Here is a 16,619-nt window from a genome sequence, read left to right on the forward strand (position 1 = left end):
GGGGAATCTCCAGTGCACTCTTCCAATGGTTAACACACGTCACTAATAAATAGGACCCTCCATTCAGGAGGAAAATTATTAGAAGTCATGAACCATGATCACACCACGTATGACTGGTCCAATACTTAAAGAGTACTTCCGTCGTGAGGTTAGCTCCTCCGTGGATAACATAGCTATGAAATAGACTTCATACCTATCGCCACTACAATAGTGGAAGACAGTGACTGGTAGTAAAACCACTACAGACTCCCTTGACACCAATTCTGATTGACCTCCAGGCATTGACCTGAAAATTACCTGACTACGTCAGACTCATTCTGAACAAGTTGTAATCTGCCCGGATACTTGGTTTTCTTCCCTTGACATGCGCGCTTGTGTAAGCATAAGCGCACATGCACAACGGAACATCCAATTAGGATTTATGCTAGGACCACTTAAGGGCCCAAGCAATATACCAGCCTTAGTAAAGTTGAACATTTACTTCTAGGCCTTTGACTCTACAGCACTCACTTTTTTAACCAGAACATGAATAATATTCAAGGTGGACGAATGCATTCTCTTTTATAACGTATTGGAACGAGGGTACCCAACATGAACTCGCGCGCCAGGTGTCTAATGGGCCATCATCGTTCCATGGCTCTTGTTCGGTCAGATCTCCCTCCAGAAGACTCAAAACACTTTGTAAAGGCTGGTGACATCTAGTGGAAGCAATAGGAAGTGCCAAAATATTCCTCAGCCCCTGTGTTTTTCAATGGCATAGGTTTAAAGGTAATACAACACATCAGGTATCCACTTCCTGTCAGAAAATGTCTCAGGGTTTTGCCTGCCAAATGAGTTCTGTTATACTCACAGACACCATTCAAACAGTTTTAGAAACTTTAGAGTGTTTTCTATCCATATATAATAAGTATATGCATATTCTAGTTACTGGGTAGGATTAGTAACCAGATTAAATCGGGTACATTTTTTTATCCAGCCGTGAAAATACTGCCCCCTAGCCCTAACAGGTTAAGTTCTTCCCGTAGTGGGACTTCTGGAGAACATTGGTCTACGTTTTGATCGTCCTTCAACCCTTTGTTACCCTTGCGCTCTGACACTTTTTGTGGGTTGGGTGCAGGAACGTAGCGAACAGGTTGATTGTAGCGGTAGTCATGTTGATGGCTACGTACTTTACAGTTATTTCGACCACAGAGGTTATTGGAACCATGGTTTCGTGGTAGAAACTGTTGTTGTGCGTCATCTCTCGACGCTCCAATACCTGATAATGCACCCTCTAACTGGAGTGAGTGCTCCTGGTCAAACGTCAAAACCGAGTGGTCAGGGATCTTTGCATTGTGAACTTTAGATGCCTCAAAAGCTGTGCTTGCAAGCTCTCTGAGTTGTAAGATAGGCAAGCCAACGTGGGCGGCAGGGCCCAAGTAGGTAATGAAGGTGGGATACATGTTCGACAGAAACATTTGTTTGAATGGTAACAGCTCTTCCATTCCTGTTTCTGTGAGTAGGCCAAAGTAAGCTGAACGAAGCCTATGATAGTAAGCTTGAGGGTGTTCGTTCCGAGCTTGTTTGACGGTGTTAGCCAGTGAGCTGTCGTGTTTGCGAGTCGCAGAACCACTGAATTCTAATTTCAAAGCTGTGGCAAGTTTAGCGTAGTCATTTAGCACGTGTTGCTGTTGTAGGCGATTGAACCTCGTCACGTGTCTATTCGACGTTCGCTTCAACAGGTAAACCCTGTCAGAACCCGTAGCGTTCGGGTAGCCATCCAACGCGTCCTCTATGTCAGCTAGGAACGTCTCAGTATCGTTTGGCTGACCTGGAACAGGGTCAAAGGTGGGGAAATTCTTGACGAGTTTGTCAAGGTATTCCGCGCCAAGCGGGCGGAGAGGGTTGGCTTCATCCTGTGGAGAGATTGGGGCCGAAAGGCCAAGAGAGGAAGCCAAGCCTTGTTGTTGTTGGCCAAGAGGCGCCATATTACTCAGTGCCGAAGGGCCAAGAAGAGAAGACTGAGGGACACATGAGGGAGGCAAGGTCTGAAACCTATTGTCTTCACTCCTGTGAGTACAGGGCTCCGGTTGCTTGGATGGGTAGTCGCACTGTAGAGCGTGACCATTCTGGATTTCCTCCAGATGGTACCTAAGGGTGGAATTCTGCTGCATTGCAGAGTCCACTTAAGCGCTTAGAGTACCGATTTTGGACACGTGAATGTCACACCTGCTCCTTTCGGTCTCAAACTTATCTGTCATGGTTTGCAGATAGAGGTCTTGAGTACGGAGCGAGAGATTCAGTGATGAGATTTCCTCTGCTTGCTTAGAAATCAATATTTCCATCCTCATCACCTGAGTTCTCTCATCATTCATTTGGTCAGCGACTTCAATAAGTTCTGCTGATTTATCATCCAACTTTGTCATTGTGTTCATTAACTGATCGTCTTTGGTCTGCAGCGCTTTGAGGAGAACCGTGTTATTTTGAGTAACATTCAACAAAACAGCATGCATATTGTCAAGTTGAGCGCTCCTGTTTGTAGATAACTCTTCAGATTTATCTAGTTTGGCGTGGACATCATGGTATTTAGTTTTGGCTAAATTGAGTTGTTCCTGTAGCATATGATTTTGTTCCTGTAGAAAACGATTTTGTTGAAGAGCTTGTGCTTGTTCATCGTCGTACGTTTTTGCAATTACATTTAATTGTTCGGTTTTCAAGCGCAGTTCCATAGCTAGCAGAATTTTTCCCTTTTCTGCATTTATCATTGGTTTCCCGGTTCTCTCCACCTGTCCCTTTATGTCTACCGTTACCTGCTCGTGCTTCAGCTGCGCACTGCGGTATTGGACAGATGCCAATCTCGGATGGCAAGACATCAGAGCTAGACTGGAGAGAACCTTTACGAGACCTGCGCCCGATGTTTGGTTTTGGAAAGCATTGTTGTCTGCTTTTCCACTAATGGCATAATTAGGGTTGTTATCGCTGCTGAGGTCAGAGATCAATCCATTTACGGGTGGAGGTTCACTAATTAGCGGGTGAGTGGGGACCACCCCCTCTGATAGCTTGCACATTATTAGAACCTTTGAAAGGAAAAATGTTTTTCCTAATTTTCCAAAATTTGGTTTTGGAATGTGGGGAGCTGCAAAGACGATTTTAATCTATTTATAGACGTTAATGAACCATCAGTACTGTACAGTACTGTGGAAGTTGGACGTGACTGAATTTGCAAAAGCAAATTGAATTAATCAATTAGTCGTACCTGGGTAGGCTATCTGGGTATTAAACTTGAATTACCTGAGAGGTTGCTTCATCCAGGTTAATATGCAAAGTTTAAGTTGTCTCATTTAGTTGGAAGAACCTAGAAAGGTATGTTCGACAATTTAACTTATTAAATTGAATGAGACAATAATCCATACAATCTCCATTGATTGGATATCATAAGTGTAAACCGTAGGTCAAATGTTGGGACCCTTCACCACTAGGGTACGCTCCTCCCTGGGGCTGAAGCCACTTGGGATTCCCTCCCGTCAGTAATGGGTTTTACTGAATGTGCTTTGCTAAAGCAGATTTTACTGATTCATCTATTTATGATAAATCAAACCTGTAAAGGCTATCTGGGAATTAACTTTCAATGACCTGAGAGGTTGCGTCATCAAGGTTAATATGCAAAGTTTAAGTTGTCTCATTTAGTTGGAAGAACCTAGAAAGGTTTGTTCGGCAATTTAAATAAATAAATTGAATGAGGCAATGATACCCAAGCAATTCAGATTGCGGGGTTATCATAACAGTAATGTAGTTTAAATGTTTAGGGTACATTCACCATTATACTTTCCCTTAAGGCCGAAGCCACATGGGATTCACTCCCGTCAGTAATGGGTTTTACTGAATGTGCTTTGATAAAGCAGATTTTACTGATTAATCTATTTATGATAAATCAAACCTGTAAAGGCTATCTGGGAATTAACTTTCAATTAACCTGAGAGCTTTGCTTCATCTAAGTTAAGTTTGAAAAAAGTTAATCATGTCTCATTGTAGAAGCCCAATCAATTTTGGATATTATTTAAAAGATCCACTTGAAAAGGTAAATCTGGCAATTTCACTTGTTAGTTAAATTGAATGAGACGTCATATCCAGTCAATTGCGATTGTCTGGATATCTTACCGTAATCCACGTTTGGATTTCCCCTAGAGATGTACTGGCAATTCTTCACCACCAGGGTATAGAATGCTGAAATTAAACGGAAGTACAAAGGTCGGGACTTCCGTCGCGCTAGCGGAGGAATTTTAAACCTGGTACGGGGAGGGTAAAATGTTCCCTCTGTTAGCTTGCAGTAATGCTAAGCTCTTCCTAACTTTGTTCAGGAGTATCACTTCCAAGCACCAAAATAGGGTCCTTTCACTATGGAAAGGGTGGGTTTTCTAGTGACGTCTCACCTTAACCCCATTCAGCATATTCTGCTAGCGTTTATGCTGACCGGAGCGACACGGTACTTAAATACAGATACGCATACGGTCTGCCCACACTGTCTTAGTGCGGTAGGCAAATTATTCGGCTCGGTCACCGGACAGTTATCTTCTAATTTCTAACCTTACTCTAGAAGTTAATATTGACCGACAGAAATAGTACCGTTTGGCCTAACGGACTAAATCTGGAATTTATCCCTCACTGCTATCGACATAAGACTGGAGCCACTCTAAATAGCTTCTCCCAATGGAAAATACACAATCACTTTGTTTAGATAGCCTGTTTGGACAATTCTGTTTGCACAATTGATATATAGAATTTCACAGCAAACTCCAATTCTATCTTAGATTCCTCGCACGGGGGCTCCATATATGTCGTGTCTTTGGGGTACCATTAAACTGAAGACATGTTTATCAATTAACTCCCTGCAATTATTATCACGCAATTAAACTGATTAATCGTTTAATTGTAATTAACTAGGAGATCGGGGCACCAAGGAAAATATTCAGATTACAAAGTTATAATTTTCCTAATATAACTTTCCTATATTATAACATTATATATTATATTCTATTATAGTATAGGCCGATTATCTTCTGGTTTAAATGGTGTATTTTACCTCGCGTCCAGTCTCATTCCAAACGTCGTAAATTGTTGTAACTGCACGAACCCAGTCTTTACTAAGAGTCATCCATACATCAATTGTCTTAAAATCATTTAGTTACTAAACTAAGTAATTCACAGAAAGTATACAAACAGTAATTATCGTCACAAAGAATTGGTAGAGGAATGTGCCCTAGTGGGCTAAACGGGCATGGCGGCCTGTTGAACAAAGGGTCATAAACGGTCAGCTGAGGAGACACACAGAGTTCATTAATATTAACAATTGATATGCTAATCCTTTGTACATGAACGCTCACTCATTCGGGAACAACTGCAATCAATATATATTTACGCTCAGTGTGTCGTCGGGATCCTTGTTGAAGAGTCGTTCTGTTGGAGAGTTCTCTCTCTCTCGGTTAGAATGGATCTTTCAAAGCGACATTCATTAATGTCGTTATAGAATGGATGTTTCGTTGGTCTTCGCGTTCAATGATATAATTTCTAGCTGCAGACTATTAATTAATATCAAAGACTTGTTCTTATTCTGTCGGTATCAATAGTCTAAAAGTTAACACGTGGTATAGTTCACTTTCAGTATAGGAATTGGATGGTCAAACCTATTGGCCAACTCGCAATGGAGTGGAGGCCTGGTCCCAGGAAAGTAAATCAGGGTGGGGTTTTATAGTGAACATAGAACAGGCTTGTCACATGACGCCTGGTCCTGTCTGTGTCCCTGGGGGCGTGCCGATGACTGATTTAATCTTTGAACATAAATACATTCTATCACATTAACATCAGTACACAGCATCTCAATGTATTACAAAATAGCTTTATCCTTATTAATACATTCTATACAACCATTTGGATGCAAGTCCCATCGCTGAGGCTATTATATGAACAGTTTTATGGTAATATGGCTATATAGTCTCTTCTGAGTATCACAAAATTGTACCAAGCGGACCAGTTTTTAGCTGGATTCTTCACCAATCTTCCATACCTTCTCCAGAACATACATGTCATTCGGTTCCCCAATTCTGTGAGTTGGAAGAATTTCCTGTGTCTCTCTATGAACCATGTGGCAAGAGATTCTCCTTTAGAATTTTACAACCCTTCACACAGGGCCTGGGTGGGGGGAGGTAGGTTGGGGGATGGTGCAAGGGGGAGGGGATCAACTGTCCTCCCTGTACTCAAAGAGGCCAATGTCATGACACCCCCATGGACTTGAAAAACCCCCACGAATCCACCTAAAATGGTTTCATCCCTGTTTAGCTTTCACGCTACGGTTAGGCTCGGCAGTAGGCTTGTATTTGGTGTGATGATCTATGAGGTGAAAACATTTTATTTGCTTTGTGATTTGTCAAAAAAACGGTTAACGACTTGTCAAGTCATGTGCTCCGGTTCTTGTATACACTGTAACAAGTACATCGACGATTTGTAATATGCTGAAAAGTGCTAAACTAAGTTAATATTTTTCAGGCAATGAGCGCAGCCATCTTTGACTTTGTTTATTTGCATCTTATAGTGAATAGCATTCTGGGATTAGGGAGATTTCGCCCAGTCTAACATAAACAAACATGGCTGCCATCATAAAGAATTTAGCTGCTGTTAGCTTAGCTGACACACATTTATTTTCCAAACAATATTACACTAGTCTCGTGCTCACCAGAGATGTGATACATTGTAAACTAGTCTAGTTGTTAGGTCGCTAACTTATGTTTAGTTTTTTTGTCAGCGCAATCTGTTATTTGGACTGGTTTATGGAATGGCTGTGCATGTGTTCCGTGTGATGCTTGGATGAGGAATTTCACATTTATATTTTACATTAAAGGTCAAATTCAGGAATAAAGTTTAAGACCTTTATTTTCAATCAGTACAAAAATATATTTAGATGCTGTTCAGGCAACAATGCTGTTTAGACGCATTTGTTACGTCATACGTTCTGTTGCTACTGTTCAAATCACATATTTGAGATCGTACACTGCAGGGACGACTCAACAATGATCACAAATACATGGTCGTACGCGTCAAAGGGTTAAAACTGCAGAATGTTCTCTCAGCCTCAAGGTAAAATGTGAATAAAAGCATGAGATAAGCTATAAAAACATTTTTTTTCTCTGCCCCATGACATAATGTGTAGAAAAGCATTATAAAACTGCATATTTCTTTTCTCCACACCATGGCAAAATTTGTTGAAATGCAGTAAGTTAGAATTTTTAAACGAATAATGTGGAACAAAGTGGAGAGTACTCAACTAACGTGAGTCGAGGTGCAACCAACATTTTTGTCATCATTGGAAATGAAAAGGTGCAACGCTCGCTCACCATTAAAAAGTATTTGTTTTATTTAAGCAAGGTTAAAAGATTAATGTTTCGGTCTTCAATTCAGAATTCTGATGAAGGACATTGAAGGCCAAAACATACATCTTTTAACCTTGCCTAAATAAAAAATAAAAAATAAAATTAATGGTGAGCAAGCATTGCACTTTTTCCTTTCCAAAAATAATAACGTGCAAATATTGTACAATCCGGAATCCAGGTGTGCAAAGCTCTTAGAGACTTACCCAGAAAGACTCACAGTTGTAATCGCTGCCAAAGGTGATTGTAACATGTATTGACTCAAGGGGTTGAATATCTGTCTAATCAAGATATACAGTTGAAGTCGGAAGTTTACATACACTTAGGTTGGAGTCATTAAAACTAGTTTTTCAAGCACTCCACACATTTCTTGTTAACAAACTATCATTTTGGTAAGTCGGTTAGGACACTACTTTGTGCACGACACAAGTAATTTTTCCAACAATTGTTTACAGACAGATTATTTAATTTATAATTCACTGTATCACAATTCCAGTGGGTCAGAAGTTTACATACACTAAGTTGACTGTGCCTTTAAACAGCTTGGAAAATTGCAGAAAATGATGCCATGACTTTAGAAGCTTCTGATAGGCTAATTGACATAATTTGAGTCAATTAGAGGTGTAGCTGTGGATATATTTCAAGGTCAACCTTCAAACTCAGTGCCTCTGCTTGACATCATGGGAAAATCAAAAGAAATCACCCAAGACCTCAGAAAAGAAATTGTAGACCTCTGGTTCATCCTTGGGAGCAATTTCCAAACGCCTGAAGGTACCACGCTCACCTGTACAAACAATAGTACGCAAGTATAAACACCATGGGACTAGGCAACCGTCATACCGCTCAGGAAGGAGACGCATTCTGTCTCCTAGAGATTAACATACTTTGGTGCGAAAAGTGCAAATCAATCCCAGAACAACAGCAAAGGACCTTGTGAAGATGCTGGAGGAAACACTTTGTACCTGTCTATATCCACAGTAAAACGAGTCCTATATTGACATAACCTGAAAGACCGCTCAGCGAGGAAGAAGCCACTGTTCCAAAACCGCCATATAAAATGCCAGACTACGGTTTGCAACTGCACATGGGGACAAAGATCGTACTTTTTGGAGAAATGTCCTCTGGTCTGATGAAACAAAAATAGAACTGTTTGGCCATAATGCCCATCGTATGTTGGAGGAAAAAGGGGGAGCCGAGGATCACCATCCCAACCGTGAAACACGGGGGTGGCAGCATCATGTTGCGGAGGTGCTTTGCTGCAGGAGGGACTGGTGCACTTCACAAAATAGATGGCATCATGATGAGGAAAAATTATGTGGATATATTGAAGTAATATCTCAAGACATCAGACAGTAAGTTAAAGCTTGGTCACAAAATGGGTCTTCCAAATGGACAATGACCCTAAGCATACTTCCAAAGTTGTGGCAAAATGGCTTAAGGACAACAAAGTCAAGGTATTGGAGTGGCCATCACAAAGCCCTGACCTCAATCCTCTAGAAAATTTGTGGGCAGAACTGAAAAAGCGTGTGTGAGCAAGGAGACCTACAATCTTGACACAGTTACACCATCTCTGTCAGGAGGAATGGGCCAAAATTCGCCCACCTTATTGTGGGAAGCTTGTGGAAGGCTACCCGAAACGTTTGACCCAAGTTAAACAATTGTAAGGCAATACTACCAAATACTAATTGAGTGTATGTAAACGTCTGACCCACTGGGAATGTGATGAAAGAAATAAAAGCTGAAATAAATCATTCTCTCTACTATTATTCTGACATTTCACATTCTTAAAATAGTGGTGATCCTAACTGACCTAAGACAGGAAATTTTTACTAGGTTTAAATGTCAGGAATTGTGAAAAAAAACTGAGTTTAAATGTATTTGGGTAAGGTGTATGTAAACTTACGACTTCAACTGTGTTACAGAATCTTAGATAAAACATTTATTTTTACAAATGTTAGTTTTTCTTCCACTTTGACATTACAGTGTTTCGTGTAGCTTGTTGACAAACAAACAAACTGTGAAAAAAGTAAAGGGTTGTGAATACTTTCTGAAGGCACTGTAGGCACTGACTGCTGACTTATCACTCCGCATGCTACGTTGCATCTAACCTAGCCTTAGATGAGTTGCCAAAAAAACGGATGTTCTGGTTTTCAGGTATACAGCTATTTTCAACCTAGCTTCCTTTTCCGCTGAAAACCGGATGTGGTAACTCCGCTCAGATGTTTCTCTTACGCCTGCTACGTTACTAACCTAAAGTAGCCAACATAAAATAAATGCCTGAAACGACATCCCCTACATACTGGTCTTGATTAGTAGAAGAAGAAAAAAAACAGTTGGAAGTGGTTCTCTTCTGCACTGTTCAACCAATCCAGTAAATGTGGAGGAGGAGTTAAGATGGAGTGTTGCCTTGTTATCATCCAAAAGTGGTTGTCGCATCAAAGGCTCTCTTTCCATTTCCCCTGAAAACTGTAACATCCTGGTTGTTGGATAGTGGCAGAGACTGTTGTATCAAACGTGGTGGAATCAGAGAATGAGAGGCCTCTAGTGGCCGAAAGGCCATATTAGCATGGGCAGCGCCATTGAGGGCTTCCACCATTTTAATGTAGTCAACTGTCGTGGTTGTTCCATGTCATGTCCAACTGGGTCATCAGGAGTGATCAGCCAATCGTGAAGAAGAAAATTTAGTAATTCAAAATGGAATTTGCCTCAATAGTCCTTTTGCACAACGTAGCAACGCCCACTTCTGTTCAACTTCTTACCCGATACATAGCTTCCTCTCCCGATTGCATCCTGTCATGATGATTGTAGCCATTCTAGCCTCGAATTCACTCGTTTTATCATTATCTCAGTATATTAATATAATCATATTAATATAATCATATTTCTATAGCGTTTTTTTATCGTTCTTGTTGAAAATTGTTTATCCGTTCAGTTAGTGATTCGATTTTTGTGTTCTGTGTCTTTTTTTGTCTCTTTAGCTAGCAAACGTTAGCTACCAGTAGCTAGCTAATGTTAGTGCTAACGTTAACATTATTAGTTGGTGCAGCATCTTTATTGAAAGTTAGGAAGTGAAGAAGAGCAACATCAAGGTTGAGGCGAGAGGTCATCTTCATGGAATATTGCTCTGTTCCGTTGTGTACCTCCTCAGCGAAATACTCCTCGTTGAGTTTTCACTCATTTCCAAGTGATACTGAGCTAAGAGTAAAATGGGTCATCAATATTCGCAGGGAAAAGTTCCCCATCACAAGTCACTCCCAAGATTTGTGGTAGACACTTTTTACCACATGATTTCATTGAACCATGTGTGCTTCGACATCTGAAGAAGGGAGCAGTACCTTTGCTATTCCAGTGGAATAACTAAGCAAGAGCAAGTGTTTGGGAAAGAAGGGAGACCAAGGACTGGATGTGTAGAGGACAACCATGTTGAAGATGGAAAGGATGAAAAGATGGATTGCTAACATGACCATGACTACTGTGCAGTGGCTGGGCCCGATGTAGTTGACCTGGTTTTGATTGAGAGGGAAGAGATGCAGAGAGCGATTGAGGACCTATTGAACAAAGTAGAGGAGTTGACTGTGAGAAGTTATTTTGGGCTGCAGCGATTTGTGGGATCAGAGGCACAGATCCAGTCCTTCACAAGGTGGGTAAACCTAGCCCTGCTTAGTATTGTTACATCATAAACTTTACACTGTTTGCTTTCTGGCACCATTTCCCCTAGCTACCAGCATTTCTGTCTTAGACTTATGAGTAAATAACTCCTATCAATGATTCTTGCCTCATATGACCATCTGATGGCCTTTTGGTCACTCATCGAACTGTCAACTGACAATATTGTCCTGGTCACATGAGCAAGGAGAGCCAAGCTGCGGAATGAGGTGACACTTCCATGTACCTACTCAGTAAGTTCTCCCATTTCTGCTTAACTGTACTGTCTTACCAACGTTACTTTTCACTTGAGCTAAAAGCTATAGCCTACTGTAAATATCTGTTATGCATGTATCCTACAGAGACATGCCCTATCCATGCTGGATGAGCTGTTCCACTTCCTCATGTACTTGTTCTTGGGTTCAACTGAGATGGACCTCGCTAACCGATTTGGCATCCATCACTCAACAGTAAGCAGGATCGTTGTCACATGGGCCAACTACCTTTTACATTCTGCTGGGGTCTGTCTCTATATTGATGTCTTCGGAAGATGTCAAGGCTGTGTTGCCGAAGGAGTTCATTAGGTATCCAGACACCCAAGTCATCATTGACTGTACCGAGTTGAGATGCCAGTAGCCAGCCAGTCTCCCTCTACACAGTGAGATGTACTCTCATTACAAGTCCCACTGTACCTTGAAAGTCCTGCTTGGGATGGCCCCACATGGAGCAGTTACTTTTGTGTCAGAATTGTATGCTGGCTCCATCAGCGACGAAGAGCTATTCAAACAATCAGGACTGTTTGGCTTGCTCACTGAAGACATGGCAGTGATGGCAGACAAGGGGTTCCTGATTGATGACTGTGTGCCAGGCAAGGTCTACCGTCCACCCTTTCTGTCTTAACAGAGCCAAATGCCAGCAGCACAGGTCCATCAAACGCAATAGATTGCTCATCTTAGAGTCCACATTGAGAAATGAATTGGCAGAATTAAACTGAAAAAGCTGTGTCAGTCAGAGATCCCCATGTCACTGATGGGACGCATCAACTGCATCTGGGCTGTGGCTTGCCTTCTCACAAACTACCAGTGTGGGCCTCTTGCGAAGGCATAGGCCAAGGAGCTACTACTGCAATGCATCTTTCCTTGTTTTGCTGTGACCGTCCACATTGTCTAACACCTTGTAGTCCATTTATTGATAAACACCACTGCTTATCCTCCAAACACAAAATGTTGTAAAGAGTTTTTATTTACAGTGACAAGAGAACAGAAAAAATGTAACTGAATTATTTGAAATGATTTATTTATTAATGTCAGCTGTTGGTGCTGTGCCTTTGAGGATCCTTTCAGCTAGATTGCCTGCGGATGTCAGCCCTCTCACATGTCAAGCCTCTCGGAACCATGACGAGGTCAGTCTTGGTTTCCGGAGCACCTGCCAGTCAGAGACAGCACTCTGTTCTTTAGTAGCTTCCTCTATTTTAAGGGCTGTTGCGAAGCTCACCTGAAAAAAACTATAGTAGCCATCCAGGGGGCAGTGAAGGGAATGATGGTGTCTCCTTATGGTGAACTATGTGTCACGTTGTGATTGGAGGCTGCTGGTAAGACAGGAGGCTCCCAACCTGTACCTTTCCAAAGTGGGAGCTTTTCAGCAGACATCCCCATGCTGCAGATCAATGGCTTGGATAGAGGGTCAAAGTTCTTGTGTGCCTCTTCTATCTGGAGAACTGAGAGGTCAGGGAGAGGTCCAACAAGGGCGCTGTAGAATGTACTTCTGCAAAGCAGCCGCTGTGGTTAGCCAATCTAAACAATGTACTTGAAACCACCTGAAATTCAATTATTTTATATAGTCAAAGTGTAATAGGACATGAGCGGTGTCATGACTCTCTCTCCTTGGTGAGGATCAAAGGTGCCGGATAAAGTAGGCAGCCAAACTGACAGTCAGCCAAACTCTCTCTCTCTCTCTGTCCTGGGGGAGTTGGCCCAGTTTTTTAACTTAACAACCGTTATCGTAAATACTTTGCAGAAACTCTCCCTTTGCCTCTGCAGTATTGGGAAAGACATCCTTTGTATTACAGAAGAGAGACTCTTGTCCAAAACTTCAAACAATAGACATTGGGGCAAAATACTTCAACATCCAAACGCTGGGGATGACGAGGGATGGCATATGGGAAATTAATGTCTATTTTGTGATGTCATTAAAATGATCAGAAAGACGTTATAACGGAAACATTGTAACAATAAGAGCTTTCACAATGTATATATCAGATTTGCATCTAAATGTTGTAAAACGTATGATTATTAAATATGAAACTATTTGTAAGTAAAGTAAATATATTTCGAAAATGTAAAAAAAAACTATGTATTATTAGCTAATTAGCTATGGTGCAGGCTAACTCAAATGAGCTGCTAAATGAGCTAACTAGTTAACTATCTAGCCAACTTCACATACTGTATAGATAGCTAACTAAGTGAATGAAATATCACCATCTACCTAACTCCATATTAGCTAGCTATCTTGATATATTTATCACTGTAAAAAACAAACTCAAAATGCATTTGTAGGTAGCTAGCGAACAGCCATGGAGGAGGGTGAAAAGATAGCAGCCCCAACTGTCAGTGAGAGAGTAGGCTATTCTGGATAGGGCAGGTACTTTTGTGTAGTTCCTGTCCCTAGAAGTGAGGACGGAGATAATAGTAACATAATATTTGGTGTGGTGTAATTTGACTATAATGAAGTCTGTTTCTTGTGAGGTTTTCTGTCCTCAGATAAAGAGAGCTATGAAAGCCAGTCTACATATGAAGAGGTCCCAATGAAGAGCAGTGGTTCTCAGTCCTGGTCCTGGGGACTCAAAGGGGTGCACATTTTTGTTTTTGCCTTAGCACTGCACAGCTGAATGAAATGATCAAGTCATCATCAAGCTTCAAGTGTTATTTATGTATTCATTTGTGATGCTATCCTTGATATGATCCTGTTATTGTCACATGTGACACATGCACATATGTGTGCCAATGCATCTTTCAATCCAATGTTATCATGATTTGTTATCAGGGATATTATAGTTTAGTAATCCACAATGACCTGGTAAAAGTCTAATAATTACATTATCTTCGATATTCCTACAGATACCTTGTAATTGGAGATTCCTTCAAAACCATTGCCTACAGTTAGCGTGTAGGGCACTGCAAGGTTGGGTGATCAGGGCCATCTGGGACTGCCTCCTGGAGGAATTCAGGTGTGTGAAGGCTACCTGTGTCCTGCATAACTTCATGAAGATGGACACGAGGACCAGGAGTGGATCTGCAGCTTGCCGCCGTGTGCCAGAGGAGAAGTCTGGTGCTCTGCAGGATGTTTCAAGGTTGGGGTCCAGCAACGCAGCAAGAGAGGCAATCCGTGTGCTGGAGCTCGTCACCTCCTACTTCTTCGAAGAGGGTGCTGTTCCCTGGCAACACCATAGACTACATTATGCACAACCAAAGGCTATTTTAAGAGCCATCCACATTGCAATAAGAGTATTCTTCCATTTACTGAGCTATGTCAACTGCAGTTATTCAATTCCCAGTTTCTCTCCCTTTGATTTCTACTTCTCAGGTGAGGGTGCTGTTTAGATAAGGGTGTGATGTCTGTAGAAAAACAAAACAGGCTATTTAAATCACCCATATTGAAAAAATGTAGAACAATTAGACACCCTGTAACCCACACCTACACACTCATAAGCAGGCTCAGGTGTATAAAAAAAAGGTAAGAGGGCCAACCATGGAGAATAATAAGACACGTCATTATTTCTATTACCACGCTATTTTGTTTGTCCTCATGTGTTCATTCATGTTTTTCAGCATAAAGTACTCTGCAGCTACTTAGTGGACACCAGGTGAGGCCGCACACACAGATTCCTGTTGAACACTGTCTTTAACTACCTTATTTTCTCAATAACAATCTCTCTCCTTCACTTCATTCCTCTCTCCTCTTCTCCCTAAATCTTCTAGGTTATATCAGCTGTGTTGGTGAACCCCTCCCTCATCTGAACTGGCTACATAGAGGGCACAGCATGATCAGAGGTGAGAGGTCACTTGGTCAGCTCAACAAGAAGTATTATTAAAGGGATGCTTTACATTGAAATATAGATAGAGACACAGTAGTCCCAGAGTTAATGATCCAAGGTTAGTTTTGCATTTCACCTCCTGATTATTATGATGAGAAACAATGTTAGAATAAAAACTAAAAACACAAGGCTTAGATCTCTCTCTCCATCTGTCTCTCGTCTGCAGATGTGTTTTGTTGTGAGAGAGGATGCCAACCCCCAGTCCCATCATCGCAACCTCACCCGCTTTTAAGATAACCTTCAGGCTGACTAGAGACACTTATGTAATTGTGATGAACTGAGAGAATATTTGTGTAGCACTGATTCATTATTCATATCCCTGCTCCTATGTTCTTACCTCTTTCCCTTTCTGTCTTTTACACCTCTCTCGCCACCTCCTCTTTCTTCCTCTGTTTTTATAATTCACAACAGATGTGCATTGAAGTACAGATTGAACTTGTATTTATAATATTACAATTATAATATTAATGCATGTATTTATAACACTTGGATAATGAACTTCTTTCAATAAAGTGTTTCACATTCTCTACTGGTTGAAATTAAGTCTCATTTGATGAAATACTACACCTATCCTGTGTTTATCAGATCAATGCAGATGAAGGGCGTAGTGTACTGTTTTTTAAATTCTATTTCTGTATATATGAATTACAAATCAGCCTTTAACTAGTTAAATCCTGTTTCCAGTCTATTAGTTACAATGTCCCAGGACCAAGATTGGTAAACACTGTTGAAGTGTAACGGGTGTCGTTCGGTAGAGAGGACCAAGGCGCAGCGGGTTGCATGTTCATCATTATATTTTATTAACTAAATGTGAACACAGAAAAACAAGAAAACAAAGAACGACAGACCGACAGTTTCACAGGCTAATACTCACAGCAGTGCGAAATACAACTACCCACAAACTACAAACAAAACACATACCTATATATAGGACTCAGAGGCAAATCAGAGGCAACTAAAAACACCTGCCTCCAATTGAGAGTCCAACACCCAATTACCTAGACATAGAAATACAAAGAACTAGAATGAACCTAGTAATACAAAACATAGAACATAAACCAAAACCCGGAAATAATAAATCAAACACCCCTACAATATTCACACTCAACCTAAACCATACAAAACAAATACCCTTCTGCCACGTCCTGACCAAATACTAAGACAATTACTCCCTCTGCTGGTCAGGACGTGACAGTACCCCCAAGGGAAGCTTACAAAATTGTACATTCAATTTGCAGTAAATGCTTTAGCTAGCTAGATTCTTTACATCCACTGTTTCACAAGACGACAGCTTGGTTGCTGGTTGTTTCAGGAGTCCCTAAAATATTAAACAACCAGAATTACAATTTCATACTCTCACAACACCCATAAAGCTAGCCAGCTAGCTAATGTTAGCTAGTCAGCTAGCTTGCTAAATCGCAATTTTCGTAAATTAACTAAATGATTAAAAAAAATATGCATAATCGTTTGTCTACATTAACTAA

At 41.0% G+C, this 16,619-nt stretch overlaps 1 long non-coding RNA gene across 1 annotated transcript; it reads left to right on the plus strand.

The window, feature by feature from the left end:
* The first annotated feature begins 14,672 nt into the window (after positions 1–14,672).
* On the plus strand, positions 14,673–15,541 carry LOC123730441 (uncharacterized). Its single transcript, XR_006761891.1, has 3 exons — positions 14,673–14,904; positions 15,020–15,091; positions 15,302–15,541. It is a non-coding gene; the product is annotated as an uncharacterized lncRNA (long non-coding RNA).
* Positions 15,542–16,619: the final 1,078 nt, after the last annotated feature.

Source organism: Salmo salar, chromosome ssa24 (genome assembly GCF_905237065.1).
Source record: "Salmo salar chromosome ssa24, Ssal_v3.1, whole genome shotgun sequence".
Taxonomy (NCBI): Eukaryota; Metazoa; Chordata; class Actinopteri; order Salmoniformes; family Salmonidae; genus Salmo; species Salmo salar.